The 16450-nt window shown below is 48.1% G+C and overlaps 1 protein-coding gene across 2 annotated transcripts in view; it reads left to right on the forward strand.

Moving 5' to 3' along the window:
* Nucleotides 1-16450, forward strand: part of CCDC40 (coiled-coil domain 40 molecular ruler complex subunit) — an 808572-nt gene that overhangs the window by 254025 nt on the left and 538097 nt on the right. The window lies entirely within an intron of this gene.

Consider the following 16450-nt stretch of genomic DNA (forward strand, 5'->3'; position numbering starts at 1 on the left):
TACACAGACATATACAATTGGGAAAATACAAACATAAGTGTAAACGAAAGAGCAATGGCAGAGAAAAAATTAATACAAAAACGAGTTAGGTGACAAAAACAACACACAATATATGCTTCGCTCTTCTTTCCAAGGAAGGCGTTGACGGCGGTTCGACCTTGCTACTTATCAGGTCATCATCAGGACATAACCAAACGTAGAAAGCAACCATCAATTTTTTGTCAATACTGATCCCCTCTCAGAAGAGAACTCAATGAGTCTCACATATGAATCCAGGGCTCAAAAAATCATAAAAATGTTTCTAGGTCTAGAAACTTGAAAAATCTACTCAACCTAACTGTAATGTGCTTGACGTCCGTCTCTGAAAGCTGAGCAAATGTGACAAGATAACAAGATTTAAAGGCATCTTTACTTCTAATTCAATTTGTGGGCAATAAAAATGCCTTTAAATATTATCTTAGGTCAAAATTCAATTTGACTTCCTACTCGCCTGGAAGGGTGAGTAGGCCCTAAAAATAGCTCGTCCGGATTAAATCTGGAACACCATAGCGAGCGGGTGAGTGGATTTTTCGAACCCTGGAATCAATCTAAGTACAAATGGCAAAAAGCGAATTCAGCATAGCGTGAGATGAGGAGGTCCAAGGGAAAATGTATCCAAGTCACCTCCCAGCTTAAAGTCCCATATCTATTTTAGATACTTAAATCACTTCCTTCCTGCCATCCATCAAGGAGAAGCTGGTATAGGTGCTCATGGACAGCACCATCCCCATGTGGTACTGCGGGATGGGGCCAACAACCCTTTGACAGAAGGCTTTGCATTTCTGGAAATGGCTGGACTGCCAAGAAACTTTCCATGTGGCTAATCACATGGCAGGATCATTGAATGCCAGGGTGGATTAAGTTAGCTGTCTGCGCATAGTGGAACACGAATGGCAGCTACACCTGGAGGTGGCACGAGGTCTCTCCACTGATGGGGAGAACCTTGGCTCGATCTATTAACCACCAACAAGAACGTGCAATGTCAATCCTTCTGCGCATTGGACTTTCCAAGGCATCTCTTGCTCAGCTTCCACCCCAAGTGGAAGTCGGGACTCCGGTATGCTTTTCTGCTGATGCCGATGCCACACCTGGCCTAAGTTCTCAAGAAGATCAGGACAGACCCGGCCCAAGTCATCCTAGTGGCTTCAGACTGGGTGCGGCGAGTATGGTATCAAGAACTCCAGTTCTTGAGCATCCACCCACCGTTCAGGCTCCCTGTTCGGTAGGATCTGCTGTTGCAGCTGACTGGTCAGGTTCTCTATCCCAGCCTCCGCAACCTCCACCTTTATGTGCGTGTATTAAGCACCAACAGCTAAACACCTTCGACTTTCCTCTAAAGGTGTTTTTTTTTTGTTTGTTTATTTAGATTTTATAAAACATATAACCAATACAGCATGTACAATCCACAGGTAGAGATATGATTGCCAGAAAAAAGAGGAAATCAAGATTATCACAATAGCGGAAAATTACAGAGCTTTGTGCTTAGTAACAGTCAGAGCAGTGATCATTGTACCTAGGTTCATATATGAGAGGTTCACTACTACCACCAGGGGACATAACTGTATAGGTGGAATCTACAATCGCTACTTGTAGTGTGCAGGCGACACATATGAATGGACAGGAATCTGTCAACATGCTCTAGCACTGGAGGCCTGAGTAATGCTTGTGAAATCAATCGGGTGTGTGAGCTTTTATGCCTTTAAGGGGTCCCAGATGTAACAAGGGCGTGAGGTGAGGGGGAGGAGTTCTGCGAACATGAATGTTTGTTCCTGTCAGAATACCAATCCTTGAATTTGGGTGCCCTACCCCCACCCCACCTACATGCTATTCTTCTTTTAGCCAAGAGAAGGCTAAAGGACACAAATTTCCGATGTGCCACAGCCACATATTCAGAGTAACCCAACAAGGCAAGCAGAGGGGAAAACGGGAGCTGCAGTGAAGTCAACTGTTCAGGTGATGTAAGGACTTGATGCCAGTAGGCTTTTTCAGCGCCACAATCCCAGGCAAGATGCAGGAAATCTGCCCCCGCAACACCACAGCGATCACAATTGTCACCATCGCGCAATTTATCTATGCATTTTGGCTGGGGCACAGTAAGTGCAATGTAAGAATTTATAATGGATGATGCGTAGTCGGCTACTGGATGAGCTTTGTTCTGTCTGGCTGCAACAATATGTCCATTGCCTATCTGTGATGTCATGTCCCTCCTCAGCAGCCCGTTTATATCCGGCAGCGCAATGTGTTGGGCCCAAGTCAGTGTATAGGCTATGATATAGTGTGGAGACTAAATGCGATTCAGCGTTGTTGCGTAGTACAATGCTCAGTGGGGCAAACTCCGGGGGCTCTAGCAGGTATGCAGGCGTGTGCTCTTTGATGCCCTGTCTCACACGAACATAGAAAAAAATGTCCATGGGAGAGAGCAGCTGTTTGGAAAACAATTGTTGTAATGTGCCAAACTTACCATTGAGATTGAGATCCCCCTGACATGTGATCCCGTATTTAGCTTTAGTTTTTTTGAAGACACCTTCCTGTAGGACCGGCATCTGCGGGTGATAAACCAGAGGGAGTAGTGGTGAGTACAACATGGGGGCCTGGGAATGCCTGGCGATGCCTTGCCTTGCTTTCACCGTGCAAACAATCGGTGATGGGTCTACTGCTCGTGGCGGTCAATATGGCGCCCTCAAGCGGTATGGGGTCAGATAACCAGTGCTTAACTGCCACCTGAAGCATGTATTTGGGGGGTGAAACCAAAAATGGGCATAGTGAGCTTGCCTGCATATGTCGTATAGCTCGAAGTTAGGTGTATCGAACCCTCCCTGGGAATAGGGCCTAGTGATTGTGTCTCATTGTAGTCGAGGTTGTATGCCTCCCCAGGTCAGTCGTATCATTTCTGAATGGAGTGCAGAGAAGAAATGTCTGCCTGGGTCAAACAGAATATTTTAAAAAAAAGGTAGAGTAGCTTGGAAAGGACAACCATTTTTATGAGGCAAGGGCGCCCTGCGAGAGAGAGAGAGTGAGAGCAGTCCATCTCGTGACGTGGTTTTTGATGTCTTCCAGTGTCTGGCCATAGTTGAGCCACATCAGCTCTTCCGATCAGTGGTGATGTACACCCCCAAGTATTTCACCTCATCAGCACACCACTCAATTGGGAAGTCCGGTGTAATCTTTGTAACAGACGAGGTGAGGGGGAAGATCTGGGACTTCCCCCAGTTGATGTGAATACCAGAGAGCCCTCCAAAGCGAACAAATTCACGAAGTAGTGGATTAAGATTGAGGTGTGGTTCTTGGACATATAGAGTGATGTCGTCAGCATAGAGGGAAATGAGTATTGGCCGGAGAAAGCAACGGAGCGTCTTGTCATGAGGATATTGTCTAACTCTGACCGCAAGGGGCTCAATAGCCAGAGTGAAGAGTAGGGGGGAGAGCACGCAGCCCTGCTGAGTGCTCCGAGTGATGGGAAAGGGGGGAGAAGAGTGACCATTGATTAAAACCCTAGCCTCCGGACCAGTGTATAAAAGACTTATACATGCCAAGAACCTTTTAGGTAACCCCATGTTTTGAAGGATAACAAATAAATAATCCCATTTAACGGAGTCAAAGGCCTTTGTGGCGTCTAAAAAAACCTGACACCAAGGCCAACTGAGGGTCAACTGACTGTAAAATCAAGAAGAGTGTGCGCAAGTTATGTGATGTTCCCCGGCCAGGGATAAACCCAGCCTGGTCCGGGAGAACCAGTTTCTCCATGAGCAAGCTGAGCCTGTTAGCTAATATTTTGGTGAGGATTTTTGCATCCGTATTGATCAGGGAGAGGGGGCGGTAGGAGTCGCAGCTATCCGCAGACTTGCTGGGTTTGAGGAGTGAAGAAATAAGGGCTTCCCTCAACGAAGGAGGAAGAGTCCCTAGCTCTTGTGCCTCACCAAATGCCTGTCTGAGAATGGGGAGCAGCTGATCAAGGTATGTTTTATGAAAATCGATAGGGAGGCCATCTGAGTAGGGCCTTCCTGGACTTAATTTGCATAATTGCCTCACCTATCTCATCATTTACAAGAGGTGCGGCCAGAAACTCTCTCTGCGCATCCCCCAGCCAACTGAGAGTTATGTGTTTTAGGTATGTTGAGAAGTCTGGCGGCGCGGTTCTATGGGTGCTATATAAATCAGTATAAAATTTGGTAGAAACTTTTAGTATATCTAGACTGTCCCTATGACACATGCCGTTATTTTCTCGAATTTCTAGGACGTAGTTAGAGAACTTGGGCAATCGAATGTTCTTACCTTTGGTAACGCTCTTTCTGGTAGAGACTCTATCTAGTTGCAGATTCCTCACGGACCCTCCCATCCACCTCGATCTGTGATTGGACTCTACTTTTTAATAAGATACCAAGTCTAGGAATCTGCACACTGGTACATAAATTTACTTTTGGGCTCCACACTGGAAGTGCACACATTTTTGAAAGCAACTGACTTCAGGGCACTGGAGTGGCTCCTTTATAGGCCCAACACGTCACTTCTGAAGCAGAATGGTGTCTGTGCGGAGCGCACGGTGACACCTTCCGGCACGCAGAGGTACCATGAAAAAGTTTTCAGATCCAGTCTGATGCCTGGGGGATATTAAAAAAGGAAGGACATCTCTGGCTGGATAGAGTCTGTACCAGAGAGAGCATTACCAAATGTAAGTAACTTCTTCGTCAAGTTAACATAAGTAACGTATGCTGTGAGGGAGGAAGCTTGGGCCATAAGATCAGCAGTACCATTGTAGCAGAGTGTTCTCCCTAGGATATTACTAGTTTCACTCAGCACCATTTTCCAAAAATGATACACCTTATGAGTCAGGACATTCCTAAAATGGAAAATGTAGCATGTTAAAACCTCCACACCACACACTTGAGCTCAATAACTGCATTCATCTTGTATAACAGAAGCAGGGTGCTATAGGTTTCCATTAACACCAGTGATTCAATCTGTACCTTGTGGTTAACTACCCTTCCTTCACCCAGAAAATGCCACCTCCCATTATTTATCAGTTACCTTTCTTACAAGATGTTTCACTCACTGGACCCCAACCAGTCCGAGCCCCATGGAATCTTAACTCCTGCTGAAAAACAATTTGCTGTGTTATCTAACGATGACAACCCCCTATTTGTAGTAGATTAGCACGTTCTGCATTATCTGAGAGGCTTTGACAGGCAGCACGACCAGAACTTGATCATAACTAAACAGTCATCAATGAATGGCTCACCAGTTTTTCAGTTTGGCCTCTCTAGGTTTAAATATGCCATATGGAAATATATCTTTGTAGTTGAAAGCCCCACTCATTCTCAATCACAAAATGTTATATGGTTTAAAAGCCCCAGGAGCTAGCAATGGGTACCATAAATTGGAAATGGGACTGATTTGAGAACTCCGCCAGTGTTTGAATCCTGCACCATACTTCAAGTGTATAATCCACCATTACCTCCATGATCGGTTTCCACATGTCTGGACAATGCAGATATGTTCCACTGTCAAAATACATATACCAAAGCCTCTCTATTGTGGCATTTTATTCTGTGTAGGCTCTCTGCAAGTCAAAGTAAACTTTAACTGTGCTGCAAAAATATAGGTATAGGTATTATATGCCAAGACATCCTTTCTTAACAGGTCTAATTGCATTGAGTATGACTGTTGCATGTTAATTTACCCACCACATTTTTCTGATCAAGGATCTGCATCCTCTGAAAAATGTATTTGAAATATGGTATATCTTGCTGAACATGTATAAAAATATGAGTATTATAATTTTAATGTTTGAAGTCATACCAGCTATTGAAATGGGGTTCTCAATCCAATGAAATCTTCCATTTATTTATTAATTAGTCTTATAGAGCGCGACAGCTACCCATAAGGGTTTCCCGGCGCTGATTAACAGTAAGCACATAGTTGATCCTGAGGAGAAGAATTATTGGGCAAATAGCCAGGTCTTTAAGGCTCTTCGAAAACGGAGATGGCACTGCTCCATTCGTAAGTCCATAGGAAGAGAGTTCCACAATTTGGGTCCCAGTACAGCAAAGGAATGGCCTCCCATTCTAGAAAGTCTGAATCTAGGTACACAGAACAAATGTTGGGAAGAAGAACGGAGTGAGCGGATGGGTAAATAAGGCTTGACGAGAGCTCGAAGATAAGTAGGAGCAACATCAGTTTTAATCTTATGCATAAAGCATAGTGCCTTAAATTTTACACGATTTTCGATATTAAGCCAATGAAGTTGCTTAATTCGTTTCGTGATAGGATCATATTTCCGACATCCACACAGGAGTCGGGCAGCAGCATTCTGGACCAATTGGAGATGACGCAAGACCGCCTTGGTAACCCCCAGATAGAGTACATTACTGTAGTCCAATCTAGAGGTCACCAAGGCCGTCACAACAGATCTCCGGGTGTCAGATGGCAGAATCCAGAAGATCTTTCTCAGCCATCTAAGAATAGTAAAACAGGTGGCTGAGACTTTATTAACTTGGTCTTTCATCGACAGATCTCTGTCAATGAGAACCCCGAGGTTCCTAGCACGTTCAGAAGGAGTAGGTAGAACGCCCATGGTTGATGGCCAGTGTCTCGGACTCCAAAGGTCAGGCTTGTTACCGAAGACAAGCACCTCCGTCTTTTCACTGTTAAGTTTTAGAAAATTACGGCTCATCCAGCGGGAAATGTCGCTGAGACCGGATTGCAGAGAAGAAGGTGAAGAAGGATCAGCTTGAGATAAAGAAAAAACAATCTGAGAATCATCAGCATAAGTGAAAAGATTAAGACCAGAAAGCTGTGCAACATGGGCTAACGGAACAACATACAGATTAAAGAGGAGAGGGCTAAGAATAGAACCCTGGGGGACACCGTGAGGGGAATAGTGGATGTTCGAAGTGGAAGTATTTGAAAAGATTTGAAAAGTCCTATCGGAAAGAAAGGACGAAAACCAGAGTAAGGCTTTGTCACAAATGCCAAAGGAGGCAAGGCTATCGAGGAGGATATTGTGGGAGACAGTATCGAAAGCTGCACTGAGATCAAGCAGAATCAGTGCAGCTGTTTGACCCTGATCCAATAATTGGCGAATGTTCTCAGTAACGCCTAATAGGGTGGTTTCTGTAGAGAAGCCTTGGCGAAAGCCAGATTGGGAAGAGTGAAGAAGATTGTTAGAAGTGACAAAACGTGAGAGATGTAGATGAATGTGTTTTTCCAAAATTTTAGAAAAAGCTGGCAACAATGAAATAGGCCGGAAATTGGCAGCGACATTAGGATCTGCAGTGGGTTTCTTGAGGAGCGGAGTAACCATTGCATGCTTCCAGCAATGGGGGACCGTGGCAGAAGCAAGGGAAGCATTAATCAAAGAGCAGATCACTTCAAGTTGGGAGGATTCGAGCTGGCGTAGAACCGAAATAGGTACGGGATCCATGGGTGAGCCAGATTTGATGTTGTTTAGAATTTCTAAGAGAGTGGCAGGTACAAGATCAGGCCAGGTCTGCAGAGAGGCCAGGGGAGGAACAGTGCTAACAGGGGATGGCCCAGGGCAGTCAGTAGATTCCTCAAGAGATTTAATATCTCTATAGATTATGTCAATTTTAGATGTAAAATACTGAGCAAGTTCGTCGCATTTCTTACTCGAAAGAGGAGGGGGTATAGCGACTGTCTGAGAGCCAGCAAGGTCTTTTACCACTTTAAACAAAACATTCGATTTGTTCATGGCTTCAGTAATCAAATTTGTGGCATAGGTGGCTCTGGTGTGAGCACAGGCCTTGTGGTATAACTTCAATTCGGCTTTATACGTAAGCCCAGCAGCAATAGAGTAATCTTTCCTCCAAGCCCGTTCTAGTCTCTTACATTGGGCTTTGTGAAGGCGAAGAATTTCATTAAACCATGGGGCGGGAGAATTATGGACAACATTTTTCTTGTCTGTGAGAGGAAGACAAATATTTATAGCATCAGAGAGCCAAGAATTCACTGAATTAGCAGCTAAGTTTATGTTATCTAAGTTGAGTTGATATTTAGGCAAAAGATCAAGCAGTTTTACGTTGAGCGCTGTAATATCCAAATTCTTCCAGATTCTCCTTTTAAGATTAAAAGAGGAATTGGATGTGGCCTGAATCTTATTGGAAACTACCGTGAATTTAACTAGATAATGATCTGACCAAGGGACAGGTAAGGCAGGAAAACTTGTTATAAAAGAGGAGTTTGAAAAAATAGGATCCAAAAGATGACCATCCCTGTGGGTGGGGCCCGTGTTATGTAGAGTTAAATTCATAGCAGCAAGATCAGTAATGCAGCTATCAGCAGCCTTATCATTGGGGTTGTCCAAATGCAAGTTTAAATCCCCAATGACAAAAAAGTTACTGGAAGATACGAGCACAGAAGCCATATAATCCAGGAATTGAGTGTACCAGGAATTAGTAGTGCCAGGGGGACAATACATTAAAAGTCCAGTAATAGTAAAATTGGGGTTTAAAGTGAGCTTGAAGTGGAGAGCCTCACATTTGCTCAAAGTAATAGAATCAGCATGGCATTGGTATCCATGAAATCATAGAATTTGTGCTGCAACATATCTTCTTCATTTCAGGGTCAGTGAATCGCAAGTTATTTAATGGAATAACAGGATCAAGAAAGAGTAAATATGACCCGGCTCAAAATTGTGAACATTTTTTACTTCTATCAGTTTATACAGAGACTAGAGATCTTGTAAAACTGATCCACAATAAGAAATACTTACAGAAGTATGTCATTTTCGTACACCAAGATCACCAAATCCATCTCCCTTAGTCTTTTTTCCCTTGTCTTGTCCATCACCACTCGAATGGTCTGCAACAATAGTTCTATGGCGAGTAAGATATGCTGTTCGTTTGAAGTGGATATGATCCAACTAGTTAATAGTGCCAGTTTTTCCGTTTTTACACGTGTTACGTTATTTTTATTTCTAGAGTGCTCGACCATCAAAGCTTCTAGTCCGTAGGCAGAAGTAACCAGCATAACATTGGGACCTATTGTGAATGGTTGTGAACAGTTTTGAATAAAACCCTTTTAATATCTTTTGAACGTAATCAAAGAATAATCAAAGAACCTTGGGAGAGAAGATAGAACGGCAAAGAGTTCCATTTTTGGTGTCAACACCTTGACATCCATTCCCCTCTACAAACGCAGGTGCAGTCTAAGGGCTTGTAAGAAATGCACTTTATCATTGATGATGATGGGCTTTACCTCAAAAGGGTGGAGCACAGCTTATCAGATCTAATTTGCTTTCAATGCTCCCTTAACCATGTTGAATCGCTGGACCTTTGTCCTGCAACTGGAACCCTCTTTTTATGGCAGTATTGGGGACGGATAGCCACCAGATTGCCCAACCATATCAAAACTGTAATCCAGGACTGAAAGATCAGTACTCGTGCGATGGGATGGAGGGAATACTCATCCTGGAGACGCCACTGTTGACATAATCAGAAGAATATAAGAGGGTACCACTAATCGGCTACGTATTGGGGCTGATGGTATTAAATCTATTGAGATGCTAAGTGAGTTCCAGCATTAAAGATATCTTCAGGCAAGACATGCACTTGTGAAATACTAGGAATCCCTCCTTGGGATACAGGATGAATCCTCATTAGAATAAAAACATTTTATCTAGGAAGAGTCTGCTTCATTCGCCATGGTCATTAACGGACGGACAAAGTTTTGGGTTTACAATCGCCTAATGTTGAGGTAAAAAACAACATTCTCATGGAAGTGTTGCAACCCAGACATCTTCACCTGAACCCTTACTGCCATTTAAGTAGGCCCTGAGTGATGCCCTTATGGGTACTTGGACAAAACCCTGTTCTTGACCACCTGTAGACAGTTGACATGTTATCACAGACCTGTTCCCTATGACTCGCCTTCTCAATGCAGCACCCAATTCAAGAGAGCCTGGCTGTTTTCCACTAGTAGGGTTACACTCAGTTCTTTTTTCACTACACCTGTGGACAGAGTGTCAAAAAGATTTCAGGCATTTGGGAAGAGGATATTTTATTCCACTAGCCTCGGCCTCATGACAGACAGCGACTGCTGTTTGCTGTGCAGGAACTTCCATGCACTGTGGGACTTGGTTTCTTAGATCATATCAGCAGTTTCAGAAGAATTCTACACCAATTAGGTGCAGACCATTTGAGAAGGCCAGTATGCAATCCAGTACATCATCCGGTCAGGTCTGGACTTAACAGACTGCTTAGGCAGAGGGGTGAGCACTAGCATGGTGCTCTGGCATCATGTGTCAATGAGACCCACAGGCTTCTCAGGTGATGCTCAAGTACAACTCACAGATATACCTTTTGACAGGTCTCGCCTCTTTGGTGAGAAGGCTGACTTCGCCCTTGAGCGCTTTGAAGAGATTGCCTTATAGCGTTTAGAGTCAATCATTTTTATTATGCGGGAAGAAATTCTGTACACAGCCCAGCTGCCTACATCAACTTGCCGGCAGGGCGTAAACACAGTGCATCAACACAGCGTCTGGGCCTACAACCCGGAGGTCGGCCCCGCAAAGTGCTATAGGCCGGAGAGTGTTGCCCCGCCTGTGCAGTGGCCACCGCCTTTTCAAAACTGAACAAAGGAAACAACAACAAACACCCTCTCCCCCTCCCACCCTCCCCGCCTCTCCACATACACACACACACCCCTACCCAACCCCCTCCCCAACCCACCCCACTCTGCGTCAGCTTACTGCGGGATTATCACATAAACTATCATAGCTCGAAGGGAAGGTTCAAACCACAGGGTCAGCTCTATCCGATTCTAAGGGGATGAGTTGTAGGATCTGCAGGTATTTCGGGCAAGTTACTTCTCGCAGGTCTTTGGACAGAAGATGCAAAAACGGGCCCCACAATTTAGCATACTCCGTGCCTTTCCCATCTATTCCCATCGAGAGCCTTTCCATTGCCAAAATATGCCACAGCCTCTGAAACAGTCCCGGGGATCAGGTACCGTCTGCGAGCCCCAGTTGGCCAGTAGCACCTGTCTTGCAGCCAACAGCGCCAGCGCAATCTGTCTACCCTTCAGCGAGCGCAGAGGGAAGAACTTGGAATGGGGAAGCCCCAATAAAGTATGCTCTGGCAATCGGGGTAATGTAATCTGAAACGCCTCATCTAGCTCGTCCAAAATCGTGGGCCAGTACCTCCCCAGTTTTGGGCAGTGCCACAACAAGTGTGACAGGGTCCTTGTTAGCCCACATTCCCTCCAGCAGAGACCAGATTTAGTGACGTCCCAGGCTCGGACTCGCGCCGGGGTGTAATACCAATAGGCCGCCACTTTATATGATGATTCGGCCCCTGCAGTATTGGAGGCCATGTGCTGCGCACGGTAAAACACATGTTCCCACTCTTTTCTCGAGAGCGGGTGTCCCAACTCCGTCTCCCATCGGACCTGCGCGGGGTGCGTTGCTTCTTGGGGTGACTGAGAATCATAGCATACACCGAGATGAGCCGCCGGTCGTCTTTCTTACAGACCAGCCATTTTTCGAACTTCGTCAGCGGTCGAGACATATCAGCCACCTTAGTGGGTTGGGTAATCCAGTGTGCCACCTGCGTGTAGGAGAAGGCATCTGCCGGCGGCAACCGGAAGAACTCAGTTTGCAGCCTGGGAAATGGAATCAATCCATCCAGGTCGAAGAGGGAACCCACTCTCTTACAGCCTTCCTCTCGCCAGCGATGGAACACCGGGGACGCGCGGCCCGGAGGGAAGTCTGGATTGTCGACAATGGGTGTCATCGGTGAGGTGAACGTAGTCCATCCCTTTCGGGACGCCAGCTGATCCCATGCCTTAAGGGTCGGCGCCGTCATCGGGGACGAGTATAGGCCCCATGCTCTATGCTTGCGAGGCAACCAAAGCTCCCGCCAAATGTTGCAGCCCGCCACCGTCTGGTCCATGAAGTTCTAGTGCTTACTGGACATGGGTCTGTTCCATTCCACTATGTATCTCAGAATGTACGCCTGAAAATAGGCAGACAGCAGGGAAAACCTAATCCCCCAGCCGCCTTCGGAGCAACCGCCACGGACAGTGCCTGTCGCGGCCTTTTATTGTCCCATAGGAATTTGTTAAGGGACCCCTGCAATTTCCGGAGAGTGCCCGGTGGTGGGGTCAGTGGCATCATTTGAAACAGGTACAGTATGCGGGGGAGAACAGTCATCTTCAGGGCTGCCAATCTCCCAAACCAGGCCAGCTTGAGGCGGGACCAGTCAGAGAGGACCTTAGTGACCTGCTCAACCAAGATCTTGTAGTTCAGGGACACAGTTTTAGAAATTGAAGGCGCTAGGCGAATTCCCAGATACTGGATATCGGATTGCGCCCACTGGAATTCGAAGTCCTGCTTCAGATCCAGGACATCCTCTTCCGGTATAGACAGGTTGAGGATATGCGATTTGGTGAAATTGACCTTGAATCCTGCCACTTTCTGGAACTCCGCCAATTTTCTTGAAAGGTTCCGCAAGGAAGAGTGGGGGTGAGTAAGTGAGAGGATGACATTGTCCGCATACAGACTAATCTTGTGCGTGTCTGCCCCAAACTTGATCCCAGAGTTGTTGACAATGGACGGGACCCTCTGGGCGAAAGGCTCCATATAAAGCGCGCAGAGTAACGGGGACAAGGGGCAACCCTGCAGCATTCCTCTTGCGATTGGGAAGAGAGCTGACTTGCAGCCATTGACCCGCACCGCCGCTTTTGGGGCTGCATAAAGGCACCAAATCCATTGGATGTAGTTATTCCCCAGTCCGAACCTCTGTAACACGGCAAACAAGTAGTCCCAATCTACGCGGTCAAAGGCCTTCTCCGCATCTATAGAGAGCAGGCAAGCCTGCGACCGAGAGCGATGTACCAAGTCCATGAGGTGGAGCAATCTTTTGATGTTGCCTCCTCCTTGCCGCATAGGAATGAATCCCGCTTGATCGGGCTCAATGAGTCCGTCCATCAAGGGACTGAGTCTAGCCGCGAGCACCCCTGCAAACAACTTGGCATCGATGTTGAGGATCTATATGATCCGCACTCCTTGGGATCCTTCCCGGCCTTGAGAATAACAGTTATGGCCGCCTCTGACATGGACGGCGCCACAACCCCGGTGTCCAAAAAAGAATTAAAAAGGCGAGTCAGGAGTGGGGCTAACTCCCTGCAGAAAGTTTTATAAAAAAGTGCCGAGAAGCCATCCGGACCCGGCGATTTGGCCACTTTCAGCTTCGAAATAGCCGAGATGACTACTTCGATGCGAATGGGCATGTCGAGATCCTCCGAGGAGCTCTGTAGGAGGGGTGTAACGCCACAGGACTCCAGATACTCTGCTATCCCGGTGGAAGGCGCGCCCTCTTTGTGGTACAGGTCCTGATGGAACCGCCGGAAGTCAACAATGTCGGAGTCTGTGGTGTGTTCTGTCGCGCCCGGGCCCGAACTGCCTGTATAGTGTTCAGTTGGGAACGTGCACGCAGCCTGTGAGCCAACATCCGTTCTGCCTTATCTCCACAGAGATAGAACTTGTGCCGCAGACGCAGGAGGGCATTCATAGCTCTGTCCGTATCTAAATGCTTCAACATGTGCCTCTTCGACTCCAGTTCTCGCCAAATCCTTGGCGCCCCAGTCCGCTTATGGATCGCCTCGAGTCCACTAATGTCCCTTTCTAATTCCGTTCTTTTTTCCTTACGCAGGCGGGAGTACGTCGCAACCAGGGCAATAAATTCGCCTCGTGTCACTAACTTTAGGGCCTCCCATACCGCCACCAGGGGAGTGCCCTCCACCTCGTTCTCGGCCAGATAATGGACTATCATCTCTCTGACCTTCGTGATCACCGACTAGGAGTGAAGCAGGGAGTCTCTAAGGCGCCATCCCGCCGACGGCGTCCGGGCCCCACTAGAAGTGAAAGTTACTGAGATAAGTGCGTGGTCTGAAAAGGAACGCGGCATAATGTCTGACTCTGCCAAGTGAGGCAAGATGGAAGTCGAGGCTAGAAAGTGGTCTAAGCGCGCATAGGTCTTGTGGGCCGCCGAATAGTAGGTATAATGACGATGCTAGGGATGGTGAACGCGCCACACATCACGCAATCCTCCTTCTACCAACCACTGTTTCCCTCCCTGTGACACGGCCCCTGTTTGCTACAGCCGCTGTCCTGACCTATCAGTCTCTGCCTCCATCACAATGTTTAAATCACCTCCCACCAGGATCTGGGCATCCGGAGTAGCTAAAACCTGCGCAAGCGCCGACTGCAGGAAGGACTCTTGGCTAGTGTTCGGCGCATAAATGGTCCCTACAGTGAACTGCGTGTCTCCCCATTGCACTCGCACAGCTAGGAGTCTTCCTTTAATCTCTACTACCTGGGAGATAATTTTGCACTGCGCATGTGCGATAAAGAGAATCGCCCCCCCATTCTTCTTAGTAGGCCCTGAAGACCAAAGCTGCAGCGGGAAGCGCTTATCCGTCATGCGCCACGTATCTTTGGAAAGGAGATGGGTCTCCTGCAACAGACAAATAGCTCCCTTCGAGCTCTCTAACAGGGATAACATGGCAGCACGTTTTATCGGACTGTTTAGGCCACGGACATTCAGGCTTACTATTTTCAGTTCCCTCCGCTGCATACGGGTAGGTAGAGTAAACTCGCTGAGCACCTTCCAGCGCTGTGATTCCTAAAGGGCCTCCCTGCCCTAACCCCCCCCCCCCCGGACCCCTTCCCATTCCTCCCCCCCCAGCTGACGCGGAGTCCCCCCAGAACCCCCAACCTCCCAAACTCCAGTCCCCCCCCCTCACTCACACAACCCCCAACCAGACCAACTTCAGGATTGGAAAACAAACGACAGTTCGTCAAACAGGCCCCAAGAGCTGGGGGACATGGCACCAACCGTCCAAGTAACCAGTTCCTGATGCAGGACTCAACTCTTGTTGAGGACATAAGAAGATCAACAGCAGCTTCCAGTGGACAGTCTCCTCTGGCGCCATCTACTAGCCCCGTCAGTGCCAGTCATAGGTTTCTCTCCCCGGGAGCCCCCAGACACATCTGTCACCAGTGCCACTGACGCGACCGCTGCACCCCTCTCAAGCCGGCTCATGGACAAGTAGGATTTTGCAGTAGGTGCTGGTTTGCTGACCGGTTGCCATTCCATCAATCGCCTGCGTCATCTGGTGGGAGACCCCGCATCACCTGGTGAGGGGGTGGACCGCTCCAGGCCCAAAAGGTTGAGGGCCGACGTCAGGGAGCGAACCTGAATCAGCTTTCCGTTAAGCTTGAAGATTAGCCTGAACGGGTGCCCCCACGAGAGTAGGGGATGGCTTACTCCTTCAGATAAGTAGTGACAGGCTTGAACTCCCTATGATTGATCAATGTGGATGCCGCCAGGTCCTGGAAGAGCAGTGGGTGGTGCTCCTGGTATTGGAAGGGGCTATGATCTCGAGCCATTCGCAGAATCCGCTCCTTAAGCTGAAAATCGTGAACGCACACCAAGATATCAGGAGGGGGTGCCTTGGGCCCCCTCAGTAGGCCCACCCGGTGAGCTCTGTTCAATTGAATGTCCTGCAGGACCTCCTCATCCAGTATCTGTCTGAAAAGGGCTCCCACATACTCCCAAAGGTCGGATCCCTCACCTTTCCAAGGCACCGCCCGAATCCGGATGTTATTTCTACGTGATCTGTTCTCCAGATCCTCAGCTTGCACCTGGAGATCTAAATTCTTCTCAGTCATCCTAATCACATCCTGCTGGAGGCGATGTATGTCACCCGCCATTTCCAAGTCATGCTCCTCAAGTGTAGCCACTCTCTCCCCTATCGCATCTACATCGCGCCGCACTTCCCGCAAGTCACAGGCCAACTGGGAGCGTACCTCCGAAATGTTTTCCTTGATGGCTGAAAACAACTCAACCATGAAGGCCTTGGTGGCTGGCGCGTCGCCATCCTCAGGCCGCGGCGACTTCTCAACAGTTTTTGGGGCGGCTTGCCCCACCAGCGACACAGGCGTGTCTTTCGGGGGTTTATCCCTCCTGTTCCTGTTCGTCGCCATCGTGCCCCAGCCGCAGTCAACAGAAATACAGTCAGGTCTATGCGGGCACAAATCTTGCTCCACGTATTCTACACTGCTCAGCTTCCCACCGTCGACCCACGATGTTTGGCCCCAGCCAGCTATGCCAAAAGGAGCCGATAGGCCTAAGGGCGGTGGCGCGCCGTGTGAGCGAGGGTACCAATGCCTCTCGTGGGCCCCGCTACCTAGACCAAGCAATCCTTGCAGAGCAGCACCCACCGGGGAATGAGCCCCTCGCTGAAGGCCAGTGAGGCTATATCCGATGACCAAGGGCAGAGCCTTCGTTATTGCGGGGTCCGGCGTTCACTGCTGCCGTAGGGGCCGCTCCGGAGCCCGCCAGCGCTGCCCGGCCGCCGCCCGCGTCCCGATCCCAGCCCCCCGCCGAAACGC

Source organism: Lissotriton helveticus, chromosome 7, assembly GCF_964261635.1.
Source record: "Lissotriton helveticus chromosome 7, aLisHel1.1, whole genome shotgun sequence".
Taxonomy (NCBI): domain Eukaryota; kingdom Metazoa; phylum Chordata; class Amphibia; order Caudata; family Salamandridae; genus Lissotriton; species Lissotriton helveticus.